Source organism: Mytilus galloprovincialis, chromosome 8 (assembly GCF_965363235.1).
Source record: "Mytilus galloprovincialis chromosome 8, xbMytGall1.hap1.1, whole genome shotgun sequence".
In the NCBI taxonomy this organism is placed as follows: Eukaryota; Metazoa; Mollusca; class Bivalvia; order Mytilida; family Mytilidae; genus Mytilus; species Mytilus galloprovincialis.
In genome coordinates this window covers 54072283-54086160 of record NC_134845.1, presented here as the reverse complement: position 1 = coordinate 54086160, position 13878 = coordinate 54072283, and the positions used below count along the sequence as shown (strand labels likewise).

General features: G+C 33.0%; 2 long non-coding RNA genes across 2 annotated transcripts in view; one reads left to right on the top strand and one right to left on the bottom strand.

The window, feature by feature from the left end:
• LOC143042215 (uncharacterized) overlaps nt 1-13848 on the bottom strand; it is an 18656-nt gene extending 4808 nt beyond the window's left edge. The window contains exons 1-2 of the long non-coding RNA XR_012967911.1: nt 13661-13848; nt 2514-2603 (exon numbers count right to left, since the gene is read on the bottom strand). This is a non-coding gene — a long non-coding RNA (uncharacterized LOC143042215). The remainder of the gene's footprint in view (nt 1-2513; nt 2604-13660) is intronic.
• Nucleotides 9322-13172, top strand: LOC143042216 (uncharacterized). Its single transcript, XR_012967912.1, has 3 exons — nt 9322-9976; nt 11197-11277; nt 12638-13172. It is a non-coding gene; the product is annotated as an uncharacterized LOC143042216 (long non-coding RNA).
• Nucleotides 13849-13878: the final 30 nt, after the last annotated feature.

The window sequence follows — 13878 nt, the reverse complement described above, 5'->3', positions numbered from 1 at the left end:
TTCAGTATTTACACCAAAGCAATTTAAAACAACAATCATGGTTTTCCAATTATTCAACTTGAATTTGAATTAAAATTGGGCGCGAATGAGTAGAGTGCGAACGGACCTTGGGTGCGAACGTGCGAGCTGCAAACATGTAGGGTGCGAAAGTGTATTGGGCGCGAACAGACCTGATACCACAGTCTGAACCCCCTTCTCCCACAAAATATTAAGTAAATAATCTTTTTGTTACTGTTATCAAAGGTCTAATGAAACTCAGGTAATTTCAAACATTTGTCAAAGAATTCTAGTCAAACCGGCACCTGGTTAAATTTGGCACCTGGACAAATCAGCACCTGGTTAAATCGACACCTGATATAGTCAATTCGTCACCCATGTTAAATATATATTTTTAACAGTATTTTAAGCAAAAAGAGTAAAAATAAGAAAGGGGTTGCCAGAATTTTTTTCAGTATTTAAGCAAAAAGAGTAAAATACTAACTTTCATATTTTTGGGTGTTCATGTACATTTTGTATATATTTATTTTTCTCAACTAAATGACTTTTTTGGTGTATTTTTAATGATATATATATGAGTAGTCCAAATAATTATTAAGTCTGGCAAGGCTTTTTAAATTTTATTCTGGGACACCTTCCTATGACCGCAAGGCTATGTTAATTTTTTTCTGGGACGCCCAGAACAAAAAAAAAATATCCTTGCCAGACGTCATAATTATTTGGACTAATACATGAGATATTGGATATTTTTCTGCATTATTTTAACCAGTTGAGCATTTTACAGGATTGTTGGTTTAATGTTGTTTAAACTTTACTGAAAAAAACACCTTAAATTTGCTAATTATTTGGCATGAAAGTTTGATTTATTGAAAGGGACTCATAGTTTTCCTTTTTATTTTAATAATTGTCTAATTGTTAAAACAACAGTTGGGTAAGGGCTTCGTTGTTTACCTTTATACACAACAACATATTCACTTTGGTTTCCTTATTTACCTAAATACACAACAACATATTCACTATGTACTTGGTAACAGTTATTAATTAATTGAATAGTCGACTTGTCTGACTTGTACGTTTCAATTCCTCTGCGATCGTTTGCGGTATTTTCTTGAGAAAACCTATTTTCCATCATCAAAGAGAAGAAGAAACTGCTTGAAAATGATTCTGGAACGCTTCCTGATTGTTAAAATAAGTTTAATTCACTCAAATAACAATTTTGAAACTTGCGATGTTTAAACAGGAAGTTTCAAAAGCACGCGTAAAAGAAGAAATTAACCGGTGAGAGTGGAAATCCGTACATGACAGATATCACTATAGTACGACTTTGAAAGTAAAACAGTTCCATCCTTTTGTAAAACAGTCTTTAATATACCTATCACATTAATGTTTGAAGGGTCTTAAGCTTATTCAAACCATATAAGTCGGTATGAAACACCAAAACGGAATGAACAATAACCGATTACGTTTTGTAGTTTACAAATTCTAAACTGGTTCCCGTCAAACTACAACACTTTGTTCGAGTGTAGTGGAATACAAGCAGGAACCAGTTTGTTTGTATAGTAAATTATGAAACCGAGTGTAAACTGGTTCCTGGCTGATAACTACACAATGGTCATGCATAATGATAACACAAGCAGATTCCAGTTTGTATGGAAAATAGTAAATACGAAACCAAGCGCGGTAGGCAGAGAAATGTTATGAAGTTCAGGTCGGCAGTAATGGAACAATGACTGCGTCATTTTCCAAAAATGTACGCACGGTCAACGCTTTTACAACCCTTTAAAGTTACAAAAAGAAGCATTCAATACTTATAATTACATTTTGTAGCTATGATCATGAAAACACGAATTTTATATATTTTATTATTTAATTCACCTGTGCACTTTATTGTTGGAGCACATGTTATCATGAATGAAAAGTTGTATTGAGCAATACAACTGCTTACGGAATAACACGTGATGTGCAGTTAGCCAATCAGAATAAAATATTATAATGAAACACACATCTAATGTAATTATTGATTATTTGAACTTGCTTTCCGTAACTGCTATAAATCTCAGATGTGTACTTCGTGTGTTTTTGTTTTAGGATTTTTTATTGTGCTTTGACTTTGTATTGATCTTATTAAGCCCTTTTCAAAAGATTTTTATAGTTTGCTAGTTGTTACACCACTGTCCTAGGTTAGAAGGAGGGTTTCATGCCAGCAACCATTTTTAATGTTTTACAAACTCCATGTGCCTGTCTCAATTCAAGAGCTTGTAATTCAGTAGTTGTTGCTGTATATCATAACAGTTTATTGTTCAATGTTTTGTTAATAAATCAGGCCCTAAGTTGTTCATTGGTAATTTCAAGGCCTTGACGTTGTATAGCTCATTGTTGAAGGGTGTACGGTTACTTATGGTTGTTAATTTTTGTCTCACTGGTCTCTCATGGAGATTTGTTTCATTTACAATCATACCACATCTTCTTATTTTTACAAAACATTTATATAAGTATTGTACTGCTCTATACTTCACCTTAGGAGCTGCAAAGAAAATGGTACAGTCCAGGTTTCTTTTCTCTTTTCTTCTTCATCATCATTTGTATTATGAAGTTATCTGCAACATCTACAAGGAAAAATTGTTTGGAGAGTGTGAATTTCAGTCCAGGTGCAGTGTTTCCTATGGCAAATAAATATACCTGTTTGTTTTTTTTTTATATTTTTCATAAGACTTGAGACTTACACACACTTATGTCTTGTCTGCTTTATTGACTTAATGTTGAAAGCCTTAAAGATAAAGTTTTTACTAAAAGCTTAAGTATCACATAAACTTAACATTATCATTGATTTACTAGTATGACAATAAAGTCCAGTAGGCAGTTCAGACCCTGCCACATTCTTTATGTGTGTGTTCTAAGTTAAGAGCATGTAGTTCAGTGGTTGTCATTGGTTCATGTCTGTCAGATTGGTTTTTATTACATGATTGTTTTGTTACAAATTAAGCCCTTAGTTTGCTGGATTAGCTTGGTTTTTATGTCTGGGCTTTTTACGGCAGACTTTAGGATTTGGATTTTGCTCTGTGACGAAGGCCATACGGTCATGACGGTTGCCTTAAATTGTTTACATCCTCTTCATTTGAAATTTGGTGGATAGTTGTTTCATTGGCAATTATACCGTCATAATGAGGTGGAGGTTTGATGAACACTGGCAGACAGATAAATACATCTTACAATCATTCCATACACCAAAATCATGAAAATAGTTAACGTATTACTTATAGAATCTGAGAAAAGGACCGAACTACAGAAAATTAATACTGGCCAATAAACCATGGAAATGAGGTCAAAGGCAGAGCAACAGAAGATATCTGCCAGACAGACATATATACACTTTATAATCATCCCATAAACCAAATAAAATTGTCCAATTGCTTACTTAATTGTGACTGTACTTTAATTTGCGGGTATCAATTTTCGTGGTTTGAGCAATATTCACATGTTCGTGGGTTTCTAAATTCGTGAATTTTAGTTTTCTAAAAATTTACCTCTGGATTATATACCTGGCATCTTCAGATCATATTAAACAAACTTTTGTCCAAGTTTGCTAGAAATCCAGGAAAGTTTACGAAAGTTATCAAAAATTTAATTAGCTATCAAAGGTACCAGGATTATAATTTAGTACGACATTTAAAGAGGTAGAGCCAATTTGCCGGCGATTTGATTCACTCGATTAGATAGGTAAATCATGCTTTAAATAGCCCGATAGATGTTAATTATAGTACATGAAAATACGTCACATCATCTATTTCCATACCTTGAACAGGTATTCCTACAAAAACAAGGCCAAGGCTATTGATTTTTTAATATTGATTTTATTTTATTATTAACATCCTTTATGCAAGGTGCCATATCACGTAACGTGCCAAGGAGCCAAATAACATGGAACAAATTCAAATCTTGATTTCCTCATTCTAAATATATGTATATCTGTACTGTTCCTGGTCTTTTAAGGTTTTATCTTCTATAAGATAAGATCAGATGCTACATGTATATATTTTAACCCGAGAACATCTTACATGTACACATGTTATATTGCCTTTTCTGTCATTTTAACAAATCGGACCTTCGTTGTGATACAGATGCAACACTTCTTGATGTTTTACCTACAATCACGATTTGTAGTGTAATTGATTGTTCTGTTGTGTTGTTTTATTTTCTGATGACTTAGGTACCGGTGTAGGGACGGTGGTAAAAATTTCAGTACTAGTATCTAAACAGTTTGTGAATTGGCGACGACATTGTTGTTGACTGCATTTGTTACATATAATACCATGTTCAAAAAAGGTTTCGAAAAATAGTTTGTGCTGTTTTGAAACTTGTATACAATGGCCTTATTTTAAGTTATGTGTATATAACACCCGCAACATGTAGGTTTCATTGCTATATAATTAATTCTCGTGTTATTGGTTATGTACAGGCCCTTACATCAGTTTGACGGCAGTTGGTCCTTGAATATATGTAATAAATGTAACCACATGAATAGAAAGAAAGTCAAGAGTATGTATAGTCTAGGAATACACACAATAAACGATACATTATTTTTTTCTTTGATACATGTAAAATGATAAACTAGTAAACTATATAGTCAAAATGAACCAGAATGACTCTATGAATTTAGCAAACATCCGAAAAAATATGATAGAAACATTAAAATTTAATATACATTGTAACAATACAAAAAATGCAAATATTCTGAGCGAGATTCGAATCCTTTCTTTAAAACCATCATTTATTAGTAGTTCTGTGCTCTACTAATGGAGCTACGGCGATGCTTATACAAATCTTTCTTATTAAGAAGCTATATCGGTACTATTTATCGATGTTACAATTTTTTCTTTAAAAAGTTGTTTTTTATATAATAAGGACACTCTAAACCAATTTCATTTTTGAGAAAACAAGTAGTATGAATAACAACAGTCATAAAAAGCATAACTTTTTTTTGGTTTGAAATGTCCACTCCTACTGAGGGGATTCCCTGTTTTTCTTACCTAAAAACACCTGAAAATCCGCATATTGGACTTTCATCCTTTTTTAGGGTCAAATTAACTTTTGATCACACATGTCATAATATATGTAAATCGAGATATTGATCAAAAAGCATTTTTATTTTTGGTTTTTATAGTAAATTTTATTCTTTCTGCACTTTTTGAAATTGGACCTTCTGTGAAATAAATCATCGGCAAATTGGCCCTACCTCTTTTAAAAAATTTCACCATACAGTGAATGTGATTTTAACTGGCAGAAAAACTAAGTCCATTTATAGGTAAAATACAGATAAACAGGATTATCTTTTTACAAAATTTATATCTGGATACTATCTTTTGATCATAATCAAGCTTTAGATGCATGATTTTTTTATTAGTTGTTAGTGGCTTTGAACTAGCTGTCAGATAACTGCGAGTACTCTCAGATCTGTTCATTGTGTTTTTTTGTGACAGGATGTATAAGTACCCGGCCACGTCCAATTGTATTTTTGTCCATCTAATGAGTTAAGCCTTTTTCAACTGATTTTTATAGTTCGCTCTTATGATGTACTGTTATACCACTGTCCCAGGTTAGGGGGAGGGTTGGGATCCTGCTAACATTTTTAACACCGCCACATTATTAATGTATGTGCCTGTCCCAAGTCAGGAGCCTGTAATTCAGTGGTTGTCGTTTGTTTATGTGTTACATATTTGTTTTTCGTTCATTTAGTAAAATAAATAAGGCCGTTAGTTTTCTCGTTTGAATTGTTTTACATTGTCTTATCGGGGCCTTTTATAGCTGACTAAGCGGTATGGGCTTTGCTCATTGTTGAAGGCCGTACGGTGACCTATAGTTGTTAATGTCTGTGTCATTTTGGTCTTTTGTGGATAGTTGTCTCATTGGCAATCATACCACATCTTCTTTTTTATATTTTGTCCAAATTTGGTAAAAATCCAGGATAGTTTAGTTATTAAAATTTCAAAAACTTAAACCACAGAGTAATTATTTTGGACGCTGCACCGATGGAATGTAGGATCACTATGCCTCGCTTTTTCAACAAAAGTCGAAGGCTCGACAAAAATGTTTACCTTTTCATTTATTGCTTAATTAGGTAAAAATGTAACCTTTTATCATATTGGTTGAATTTTGTGTGGTGTGTTTAATAAGTTGAATATTACACTTTGCTTAGACTCAGATTCCTTATCTTATGTAATGTATACACTGGCAAAACTTTTGGCTGTGAAAATAATAACAGGGTTTTTCATACAAGTTTTTAAGGTTCATCATAACAAATGGACAAAAATGGCCGTATTTTCACCTCAAAAACTACCCTGTGTACAGACTTACCTGTGCTGTTTGGAAAGTTTTAATGCCTAGCATCTACCAGATATATAAAAGTTAAATGCATTTTGTGTTAAAAAAAGATAAAATCTTTTTTTGGTTTTTGGTGGGCATTTTTTTTCCTTTCTGCAGAAGGTGTAAAAATAAACAAACACCTGAATTACTTTGATACTGTCCACTCACTGACTCAGATGAACTCTTTAACTCACCTGTAGTTGTGGAGATACCTCTTGTCCATGTCAATTAAGGACAATCAAAACAATACAAACCGGTTTTTTACCTGAGGGAGCATCTCATAGTTGTACCACAACTTAGTTAATTTTAAGACCTTTTGCATGAAGGGAAAAAAATGCCCATCAAAATCCAAAAGAGATTTTATCTTTCTGAAACACAAAATGCATTTAGCTTTATTATATCTAGTGGATGCCAGGTTTTAAAACTTTTCCAACTTCACAGGTAAGTCTGTACTCAGAGTAAATTTTGGCATGTAAATACAGCCATATTTGTCCGTTTGTTATGATGAACCTTAACAAGTAAAATATAATGGGAAATTGCTGTATGGGTTTAGCCTGAGACTATTATAACACTATACTACTGTTATACAAATGTATTACATTTAAGGGGCTTACGGGTGTAAAACGATTTTTTTTACTTTATATAGGATATCACTATATTTTTCTATAAACATGATAAATGTACTTAAATCTTATACTTTATAATAGAAAAATAAAATAAAAAAAATGGGGTCACCGTTCATACGCAGCGCTCACAATCTGCCTTCGAAAGAGGCATACATTTTTGTTTATGGTACCTTTTTTCTGTTGAACTAATAGTAGAAATAGAGGAAATACCAAAATAAAAAAAAGAACTTAATTACAGAAATCGCTCAAATTTTACAATAGTTTAGTTTAAGTACAGCTTAATTGAAAATAATAATAAAAAATATAGGTCACCAATGAGTTCCAAAAATGTCATTTTTGTACCAAAGGGAGATTTGTTTAGAGCAATTTCAATGATATCTACATTTTACAATTCATCTGAGGCCATCACGAATTGATTTTTTTTAATCATTTGTGTACCATATGATAAAGTAACAACTACTTTTGGTAACAAATAAAAGGAGTAGGTCCGGTAAGGGTTGATTTTGGCCTCAAATTTCAAGTTCATCTTACGAAAGATTTTGGACACTTTTTAAACACTTAAGTGTCTATTTCAATTGACTCGATTAGTTTATGTGAAAGATTTTGACTGACTTAGTCATTGAAAATGCTCCGATTCAATCTTAAATATGAAAAATCTATCAAATATGCCAAAAAAACGTCACTTTTCCGATGGTTTTTGACAAAAAATGAAAGTGGCCACATCCGTGTTCATCCTCAACCTTTTAATATATTATGTATTATCATCAAATACAACTTACATTTCAATATTATGAATGAACACGAATGCGGCCACTTTCATTTAAGACGGAAACCATCTAAAATTTACCAAAAAATCTAAAATTTTGAAGATTTCAGTAATTTAGCATAACTTAATGATGCTAGTACCTGATATATGTGCATTGTATTGTCAAAAACATCCCATATTTATTTAGCAGAAGCATTCTACTTTCCAATAAATAGCTTAAAGATTACATTTTCACAATTTTGTAAAACTGCTATATTATGGGGCCAAAAAGGGGTCTTACTGAATCTACTCCTTTGTAATGAAAAATAAATATTTATTTTTCTTTGTTTATTTTTCTCTGAAATTTTTATACATGTACCCTCGAGCCTCCTAAATGTAACTTATAGTTGTTTCTGGCTTTGTCATTGTTGAAGGCCATACAGTGACCTATTGTTGTTAATTTCTAATGCAATTTGGACTCTTGTCTAGAGACTAGAGTTGTCTCATTGGCAAGCATACAGTGTACCACATTTTCTTTTTAATTTGTTGACCTAATAATATATTTCTGAATATTTTCAACACCTATTCACATATTTTTAAACTAGAAATCAATGACGGATCTAGAAATTTTCATAAGAGGGGCCCATTGACTGCCTAAAAGGGGGGTTCCCACTCCAGTCATTCCCTATATAATCAACCAAATTTTTCCAACAAAAGGCCCCCTGATTCTGCCTATCAGAAAATGTGACCTATTCCTGCAGCACGACCTATCTGACAGCGGGAACATATATACATTTATTAGATATAACGTGACGGTACCCAAATTGCACCTATTTTGACAGTTTTTTCAACTACGTTTTTTTATGATCAAGACAAAAGTTTCCTTTTTTTGTTTATTTTGTAGCCGTATCCTTCTTTATTATATAGGTACACCAATTTGATTTTCAATTCATATGGAATCAAAAAAAAATTGGTCTAAACTGACCTCCAAACCATCAATGATTCTGAAATGAGGAGTACCCAAATTGCATCCATGCTTAAATTCACATCGTCAAAAGTCTAATAACAGAGCTTTTGTTTAATTTCTTCAAATATTTTGAACAATTGGATATTAGTCCATGCTTACTCTTCATTATTTTTTAAATGGATACTTGTAACATATTGTATTTGCTCATTTTAAAAAAGATGAAGTTTTGATGACGTCGCATGGCGACGTTTCAGTACATTTTGCTTTTTCAGTAAATACTTTGTCTGTTGATAAATGCTGTGAACGTTTTGTGCATATCTATGTTGAAAGATGTGCTTAGTATCAAATCATAAAAATACAAATTGTTTAGTCTCTAGGAAATCTTATAAGATTTTCGCTGCTAGTTTTGCTAAATAGGTGCAATTTGGGTACTCGGTGCAATTTGGGTACCGTCACGTTACTGTTAGTTTAAACATATTTATTTATAGTGGATTGGGAAACAAGTTTTGCAACTTATATTAATCCCTTTCCACTTTGCGGGTGCGAGTGCTGCCTTGTAGCGGCATTAGCCTGCTCTTTTTCGAAATCTACAAGGGTGTCTTTAAAAAAAAAAAAATGGCGGCGACCGTACAGAAGGGATTGATATGGGCTCTTGCAATTATCATAATATCTTTAAGAGTAAGCCCTAGATCTTTACAATCGTATCATCAGTGTAAAGTTAAAGCATCAGACTTGGGTTTCTATGCAAGTTTTGACATAAATAATTTGAAGAAATGCGATTTTTCACTACAATCAATGATCCCCTCAATGGACAAAGACATCAAAACAATGGCGGGCCGTTCAGACCATCACAAACATTTACTCACACAGCTACAACATGTTGCTTCTTTGCTTCTCCTGATCAGCGGAGACATAGCTACTAATCCAGGACCTATAAAATTTCCATGTGGGTCGTGCAAGAAGCCGGTGAGATCAAACCAAAAAGGCATTCAATGCGAAGACTGTGATTTTTGGTTCCATTTAAAATGTATTGACTTGCCAATTAAAGAGTATACTCGACTTTCAGACTCAACTGACAGCTGGTTCTGTCGTTTATGCACCCTTCCTAATTTCACCGACTCATTTTTTGAAATCCAACATGAAAATGAAAACAGAAATTTTTCAATCGATAATGATGATGAATTTGACAGGAGTTATCTACCCTCTGACCAAACCACAACAACCGGTGTAAACATTTCCACACGTGAAGATGAAATCAACCTATTCGAAGAGCTGAAACAAGTAAGAAATAAACATCCAAACAAATTTATATGCTCTTATTTGAACATTGACAGTCTTAGATATAAATTCTGTGCGATAAAAGATCTTTTAAGCGAACGCATAGTAGACTTACTGATCATAGCTGAGACAAAACTCGATGACACCTTCCCAGATGCTCAATTTAAGTTAGATCACTATCACCTCTGGCGGGCAGATAGATCGGCCCATGGTGGAGGCCTAGCCGCATACATGAGATCTGATCTTGCGAGCGATAGACAGAAACACCTTGAGTTCAAAACGATAGAATCCTTATGTGTAGAAGTGGTTATAAATGCTAAAAAGTGGCTGATTGCCGGTCTATACAGACCACAGTCAATTACAGATAATGAGTTTAAAAACGATTTTATACAATCATATGACAAGATATCAGTAAAATATGACAACATTGTATTTCTTGGTGACCTAAATTATGACCTCCTTTCTAAAGAGAAGAAACAGACATTAGAGTCAGCCTGTGATATATGTGACCTAGAGAATGTAGTGAAAGATGCAACCTGCTTCACACAGCACGCTGAACCAACATTAAATGATGTTATACTAACTAACAAAAAACATAATATACAAAATGTAGTCAATTTTAATTGTGCAATAAGTGATGTACACAATATGATATCATTTCAATTTAAAAGCAATGTGCCAGCAATTAAACCTCAATATAAATCATATAGAAGTTTTAAAAAATTTGATCATGAGCATTTTTTGAGAGATCTTGAACAAAGTAAATTTAATGAGAAAATTGATGAAAACAGTGATGTCAACAAAGCATATGAAGACTTTGAATCTGATCTTCTAAATACTGTAAATAAACATATACCATTGAAACAACGAAAAAATGTACAAAGTCCTGCTCCATTTATGAATCAAGAGCTTAGGCAATCTATATTTAAGAAAAAGATGTTGTACAATAAATACAATAAGGTAAAATCTAAGAAAAACTGGGAAAAATACAGAGCCCAAAGAAATTTTGTAAACAAGATCAAGCGTAAATCAGTTAGAAATTATTTTATAGAGCGTTGTGTAGGGGGACCAAAAAGTAAAGACTTTTGGCCCACCATAAAACCTTTTTTAACCAACAAAGGTAGTTATTTTGAGAACAACATTATTTTATGTGACAATGATAACATTATAAATGATCAGTCAAAGGTTGCTAATATGTTTAATGATTTTTTTTGTTAATGTAGCAAAAGATATTGGATCAGACTGTACTGTAGATCAGAACCACCCTAGTATAAAAGCTATATATAATAATTGTAGAACTGAAGGTAATTTAATTTTTGAATGTATAGAAGAGAAGTTTGTAGAAAAACAAATAAACAAACTTGGTATTAATAAGGCTACAGGTAAAGACGGGTTATCCGTTAAAATACTGAAATTGGCAAAACCAGCAGTTGTGACACCAATAACAAAATTAATAAACAAATCTATTGAGCACTCTGTATTTCCAGACAAACTTAAAGAGGCTCAAGTGGTGCCACTTCACAAGAAGAATAGTCAACTGGAAGTTGGCAACTATAGGCCAGTCAGTATTTTACCTGTTGTATCAAAGTTTTTCGAGAGAGCCATCTTCAAGCAGCTAGTTGATTTTTTTCAAAATATATTTCACCCATATTTGTCTGCCTTTAGAGCAGGATACGGCTGCCAGACAGCACTTTTGAAAATCATTGAGGATTGGAAGAAGGCTATTGATGATAATCAATATATTGCTGCTGTGTTGATGGACCTCTCGAAAGCCTTTGATTGCCTTCCCCATGATTTGCTAATTTTAAAACTAAAGGCATATGGGTTATCGGAAACAGCTTTAAGCTTAATAGACAGCTATTTAAGTAAAAGAAAACAATGTGTAAAAGTTGGTATAGATATTAGTACCTGGAAAGATATATATAAAGGTGTGCCGCAAGGCTCTATATTAGGACCTGTACTTTTTAACATTTTCTTGAATGACATTTTTCATTTTGTTTCAAACAGTTCATTGTATAATTATGCAGATGACAATACTTTATCATATTCACACTCTGATATAGACACTGTGGTAAATATTTTAGAAAAAGAAAGCTTAGAGCTAATAAATTGGTTCAGTCTAAATCATATGAAGGCCAACCCTGACAAATTTCAGGCAATAGCCATAGGCAAGAAAACTGAAAATAAAAACATTTCATTTAATTTAGATGGTAATATTATACATTGTGAAAAAGAAGTAAAATTATTGGGTGTAACAATTGATTATCAACTTAAGTTTGATGCCCATATTTCCAATATTTGTAAAAAGGCATCAAGACAATTACATGTACTTAAACGTATTGGTAAAAATTTAACAAAATTAGGTAGACTTACTATATATTATTCATTTATAATGTCAAATTTTAATTATTGTCCTGTAATATGGCACTTCTGTGGTGAGTGTAACACCAGAAAAATAGAGAAAATACAGGAGCGTGCCCTTAGATTTATATATGAAGACTATTGTAGTACCTATGAACAACTATTAATTAAATCAAAATTACCAAGCTTAGAAATTAGAAGAATTAGAATGATAGCAATAGAGGTATATAAAATTATTAATAAACAATGTCCATTATATCTACATGAACTTATTGAAATTAAAAAATGTAATTACTCTTTTAGAAATAACAACATAGCAGATGTTCCCAGGGTAAGGACAACTACCCATGGGCTACACTCATTTAGATATGCAGGAGCCAAACTCTGGAACGAACTGCCAAATAAAATGAGGGACGAAATGCCATTGGGTCAGTTCAAAGGTTTGGTTGGTAATTGGGAGGGCAGTTCGTGTCAGTGTTCCTCCTGCAGATCTCAATGAGCTGTAGATCAGTTTATTTATTGATCATGTATACTCTGGCTTTTAAATTATTTGGCATAATTTTTTTTTTTTTATTTGTGTTCTTAATGCTTGGATTACTTTTAGTGCTTTATAATTGCTATTGCATGAATGTTAGTTTATCTGCATTTTATGTTTGCTTATATGCTTTAATTGTGCTAATTAATTGTTGTGCTTGATAACATTATTTATTTTGCATGTTTTATGTGTTTTATGTATTGTGCTTGTCTTATATGTATGTCGGATAAAAGCTCTACAGAGCTTATGTTGTATTGTTATATGTATAACCGACTTTAAATAAATCTTTTATGCTTATGCTTTATGCTTTTACGTGCAAGAGATATTGCTCTCTCTTAACACGGGTCAGCCATTCCGACGGACTATCATCGTTTCCTCGAGACCATACTCGCAAATGGTGCCAAGGGAGAGCCGAAAATTCAGTTCCTGAAATTTTCATCCCAGACGGGAATCGAACCAGGAACCTTTGTGTTAGTAGTCCGATGCACTATAAACCACTACACGGTACACCACGGCTCTCTGTTACTGTTCCCAGCTGACACCTTATATGTATACACAATGTATATATAGGAAGTAAATTTCAGTGGTGGATCCAGAAATTTTCATAAGTGGGGGCCCACTGACTGACCTAAGAGGGGGTCCGCTCCAGTCACGCTTCAGTGATTCCCTATATAAGCAAATTATTTTTTTTCCCAAAAAGGCCCCCCCCCCCCCTCCTAAATCCGCCTCTGGTAATGCGTGTTTCCTTAATGACAGTTTTGAAAGAGCAATAATAGTAAGTGACTTTTTACCGTGAAAATTTAAGTTGTATGCATTTTACGTTATCAGATCTTATCAAATAAAACATCTTCATCTTCATCCTCAAGTTTGCATCCATTGCGTCTCTGTTTACGGTCTCCTTTGGTACAGAAAGGTTAGGGAATATTACTACACGAATATTTATTAAGTCGCAACATCCCTAGAAAGATCAATAAAGTACAAACGTGTATTGATATCATGTTTTGTTCTA